Source organism: Bos indicus, chromosome 5 (assembly GCF_029378745.1).
Source record: "Bos indicus isolate NIAB-ARS_2022 breed Sahiwal x Tharparkar chromosome 5, NIAB-ARS_B.indTharparkar_mat_pri_1.0, whole genome shotgun sequence".
NCBI lineage: Eukaryota > Metazoa > Chordata > Mammalia > Artiodactyla > Bovidae > Bos > Bos indicus.
In genome coordinates, this window is record NC_091764.1 from 25,494,060 (window position 1) to 25,500,059 (window position 6,000).

Sequence of the window (6,000 nt, forward strand, 5' to 3'; positions counted from 1 at the left end):
TTAACTGTTTCTCAATCATCTCTGTTTCTAACACCATGTCACCTCTTTTATTCTGAAGGATATTTTTTAACAGTACTTTATTATTTTTTACTTTTTATTAAAATTGCCAGTGACCATTCCCAAATTTGCAAGCCATGAATACTAAATCTGAAATTGTTGGCATCTTTAATTAACTCTTTTCTGTACATCATGTATGTGTGTTTAGGTAAGGAATTGATTTATTTAAAGAGAAACATTCCACAGACAAGAGGGTGGGCCATCTCAGAGGCGAGAGGCCCTGAAACACAGCATGGTTAGCTTTTTTTTAATTGTAGGATAATTGCTTTACAATGTTGTGTTAGTTTCTGCTGTACAACAATGTGAATCAGTTATTGGACCATAATATTTTAAGTGATAAAAACACTCTTTACAATTGCTGAAGTAACCTGGTAAACTCAGAAAATTCTGCCAAATAGAATACTCTCTCCTAATTTTTTCTTTTGAAATGTGTAAATATTTTCACAGATAACTATATTCTAACCTGTTGACAAATATTTTTTGAAGGCAAAAAGAACTGACAAGTGATCTTTAGTTTATGGTGCTTAGAATGTTTCACCAGATTGAGATTCTACTCAATTTCATCTAATTCCAGAAAAGAATATCAATTTGTTTGTTTAAATATACAAGTTCTATCAAAACATTCTTTCCACAAAGTTGAGATATCCCAAATTCTCAAATTCAAAACTTGTAAACTGCTAGTCATTTGATTTGTTTGATTTTCATTTGCTTTTGTGGAAATAAATTTCAATGTCTCCACAAGCAAACTGTATTTTCCGTTATTGCAATTTACTAAAGACTTCAAATGCTGAGATTTTGTCATATCATTGAATGAATACTTTGATTAAAGGTTTCCAATGAATTTTAAACAAAATGCACTCACAATTCACAGGTTACTGTTTATGAATATATACCTATAATAATCAACTCATTTTTTAAAACAATACAATTGTAGAACATTTAGGTTGATGACATCAACTTCCTCATAAATTATCTTAGCTCATACATATATAATATATTGTATAATGCATACATATCTATGCTTATACATATAAAAATTATATATGTATGCTTATGTATGTATATTATGTATATACGTACATTGGTTGTTTAGTCACTAATCGTGTCCAACTCTTTTGTGACCCCATAGACTGTAGCCTGCCAGGCTCCTCTGCCCATGAGATTTCCCAGGCAAGAACACTGGAGTGGGTTGCCATTTCCTTCTCCAGGGGATTTTCCCATCCCAGGGATTGAACCCATGTCTCCTACATTAAAGGCAGATTCTTTACTGCTGAGCCACCAGGGAAGCCTATATGTATGTCTACACATGTATAAGTTTGTAATTATATATATATATATACATTAGTAAATTTAATATATATGTAAATTCTTACAGCTATAACTCTGGATTGGTAAAATATTGTCACTTATTTTGCCTCAGTTATAAATTATATGTGCACCATAGGCACTTTTCTACTTCATAGTTTGTTTTTTTACCATAACATTATGATTCTCCAAAAACTTTACTCATATTATCACCACAAAAACAGATGATTTCCTCTTCAAACTGTTTAACTAAATTTATAATAGCATTATAATAATGTCAAATGAACTTACAAAAGCTTCATTTTGATTCCATAAATTGAATGACAACAAAACTGAATTATTGGAATTAATTTTCTACTTGAAATATCCAATAACACTGATATAAAGTGGATTTACTTATTTATTTATTTCTAGTTGCACAGGGTCTTCATTGCCTCATGAGAGCTTTCTCTGGTTGTGGCAAGCCGGGGCTACTGTCTAACTGCAGTGCTTGGGCTTTTGTTGCAGCGGCTTCTCTTGTTGCAGAGCACGAGCTTCAGTAGATGTGGCATACTGGCCTAGTTGCCCCGAGGCATGTGGAATCTTCCCAGAGCAGGGATCGGGCCTATGTCCCCTGCACTGGCAGGGGGATTCTTATCCACTGGACCACCAGAGAAGTCCCGAATAGGTACCTTTTAAATGTTTGCAAATTTCCTTTGTTAATGGAACCAATAGATTTTCAGCTATAAGTTCACTTTTCACACATGCTCAAACATGCTCAACAAAGTTGAAAATTAGCAAAATTAGTCTAGAACAGACATTTGATCTAAAAGAGAAGTCATGCTTCCACAGAGTAATACAAATATGTGCTTTCTGCAGCTGCAGATGTAAATCATTGTCTCAAAACACAGTCTTCTTGAATAACTACAGACCTCAAGAAGATTATAGTGCTTCTTTGGTAGTTTTGTATTTTCTTGCTTTCATGTGGTCAGTGATATGACAAATGTGTCTTAGTTTCTATAGGCTGCTAAAACAAAAAGGTCAGTTTTCATTCCAATCCCAAAGCAAGGCAATGCCAAAGAATGCTCAAATTACCACACAATTGCACTCATCTCACACACTAGCAAAGTAATGCTCAAAATTCTCCAAGCAAGGCTTCAATAATACATGAACTGTGAATTTCCAGCAAGCTGGATTTAGAAAAGGCAGAGGAACCAGAGATCAAATTGCTAACATCCATTGGATCATCAAAAAAGCAAGAGAGTTCTAGAAAAACATCTATTTCTGCTTTGGTGATTATGCCAAAGCCTTTGACTGTGTGGATCACAACAAACAGAAAAATTCTTAAAGAGATGGGAATACCAGACCACCTGACCTGCCTCCTGAGAAATCTGTATGTAGGTCAAGAAGCAATAGTTAGAAGTGGACATGGAACAGCAGACTGGTTCCAAATCAGGAAAGGAATACGTCAAGGCTGTATATTATCACCCTGCTTATTTAACTTATACGCAGAGTACATCATGAGAAATGCTGGGCTGGATGAAGCACAAGCTGGAATCAAGATTGCCGGGAGAAATATCAATAACCTCAAATACGCAGATGACACCACCCTTATGGCAGAAAGTGAAGAAGAACTAAAGAGCCTCTCGATGAAAGTGAAAGAGGAGGGAAACAGCTGGCTTAAAACTCAACATTCAGAAAACTAAGATCATGGCATCTGGTCCCATCACTTCACAGCAAATAGATGGGGAAACAATGGAAACAGTGACAGACTTCATTTTGGGGGGCTCCAAAATCACTGCAATAGTGACTGCAGCCATGTAATTAAAAGACCCTCGATCCTTGGAAGAAAAGTTATGACCAACTTAGACAGCATATTAAAAAGCAGAGACATTACTTTGCAAACAAAGTCTGTGTAGTCAAAGCAATAGTTTTTCCAATAGTCATGTATGGATGTGAGAGTTGGACTATAAAGAAAGCTGAGTGCCAAATAATTGATGCTTTTGAACTATGGTGTTGGAGAAGACTTTTGAGAGTCCTTGGACAGCAAGGAAATTCAACCAGCCCATCCTAAAGGAAATCAGTCCTGAATATTTATTGTAAGGGCTGATGCTGAAGCTGTAACTCCAGTACTTTGGCCACCCGATGTAAAGAACTGACTCATTTGAAAAGACTCTGATGCTGGGAAAGATTGAAGGCAGGAGGAGAAGGGGATGACAGAGGATGAGATGGTTGGATGGCATCACCAACTCAACGGACGTGAGTTTGAGTAGACTCCAGGAGTTGGTGATGGACAGGGAGGTCTGGAGTGCTGCAGTCCATGGGGTCGCAGAGAGTCAGACACAACTGAGCAACTAAACTGAAGCAACTGAGCATGCATGCCTAGACATTTATACTAAACTGACAGTTTCAAGATAAAACAAAATTAGGAAGACCTACAACTGAATTAGGACCCGTTAGACCATTTCTTGAAACAAAAGCATGACCAAAAACCTTGACACCACTTTTCCTTGCTAAAAACCACATCACAATATGAAATTCAGTAAAAATTGTTTCTTAATGTGCCATTAATGCAAGCTGCCAAGTCGCTTCAGTCGTGTCCGACTCTGTGCGACCCCATGGACTGCAGCCTACCAGGCTTCTCTGTCCATGGGATTCTCCAGGCAAGAACACAGGAGTGGGTTGCCATTTCCTTCTCCATTAATGCAAGCTATCACCTTGAAATACAGATATTCAAAATTGAAAAAAAAAATGCCACAAATTGAGCGGCTTATAAACAACAGAAATTTTTTTCTCTCAATTCTGGAGGCTGAGACATCCAAGATCAAAACACCAGCAAGGTCAAGTTCTGGTGAGGGCCCCCTTCCTGGTCCATTGGTAACTTCTCACTATATCCTCACATAGTAGAAGGGGCATCCATGGGGTCTACCTAAGACTTTTACAGGGACACAAACATTCAAACCATAGCACTGTGGTCCCCATAATGGATAGTGAATGTTAACAAACATTTGGTACATGGTACACCTTTTCATGTCCTTCAACAACTTTCTCTAGGAAATGAATATCAGTTAATTTTTCATTTAAATGCTTTCTTCTCTCTGCAAATACCCTCTGTATTTTTTGCAGTTTTTTAACTTTACTGAGGATTTCAGTGCCTAAGTCAAAACTCTCTTGGTAAATGTCACATTGCACTTGAAAAATACATGGGTTACTTTCAATTATCTTTTGATATTGATTTCTAACATCATTCCACACTGATAAGAGTATATATTCCATACCTGTATGGACTCTGTATGATTTCAATACCTTTACACCATGAAGTTTTTGTACCTTGTTGTATGTCCCTAAATATGTTCCAATGTCTCCTAGTTTATAATTTATGGGAACTTGAATAGAATTTGTATCCTACTGTTGTGCAAAAATTACATAAATCTTAATTATGTTGAATTGGCCCATAGTGCCTTTCAGGTCTACTATGTCCTTCTACTTTTTCTGTGTATTCATTCTATTAATTTTGAGAGTTTGATATTGAAACTCCAACTAAAAATCTTAATTTATCTACTTAAAACATTAATTATAATATATAGTGGAACTATATATAACTTTGTTCTATGTTTTCCAAGTCTCCCGTAAATGTGTTCTCATACTTTTATAATTTAAAAAATAAAAAAGAAAGAGAAAAAACTAATAATATTGCAGAAACTCTGTATGGTGACACAAGGTTATTAAACTTATCATGTTGATCAATTAATAATGTATATAAGCGTTGAATCACTATATTGATACCTGAAGCTACTATAATATTGTATGTCAACTATACTTCAATAAAAAAATAAAATAAGTAAATAAAAAAGAGAGAGAAAAAAATAAATGAAATCAGACTTCCCTGGTAGCCCAGTTGTTAAGACTCCTGGCTTCCTCTGCATGGGGAGTGGGTTCGGTCCCTGGTTGGGGAACTGAGATCCCAAATGCTACATAACCAAAGAAAAAAAAAAAGGGAAATGAATATTAAGTACTTCATTTTTGTTTGTTGTGAATCTATCACAAAACTGATCAGCCTGTCTCTCACCAATATCTCACGTAATGCCCAAGTTCCCTGCTGACTCTGTCAACCTATGCCCTGGTTTTTGTTGCACTTCGCAGGCCATTTCACAGGCCGTTATACAATTGGCTGACACCCCAAGTGGCCAGCAGGAAGTATTTTGTCAAATATTTCTCCTACCACCGTCCAAGACCTGAAATAACTGTCCCTCACTGTTTCACCTACATGCATTATTTTTTTTATCAAGAAGTGCCCTGCCCGCAGGCCCTGAAAGGGAAGTGTTAGTCAAATTGCATCTGTAAAAGGTAAGAAGAAGGAAAGGTTATCATTAGCTGTCTTTCAGATTTAATCACGCTTTAAAGTGAGAACATGGGTTTCTCACACTTTCCAACAATTCCACAACAAATACACAGCGAAGATCTATCACAATATCTCAGTTTACTGTAATGTGATTATGAACAATCATATTAATATCTTATTAAAATACGAAAATTCCAGGTCAGATGCTAACCTAGACTGAACACTAGGAAAAAATAGTCCTAGACTGGGACTGTCCTAGGCAAAGCAAGACATATGGCCACCTTATTCAGTACCCACTGTAAACATTTTATACTGTC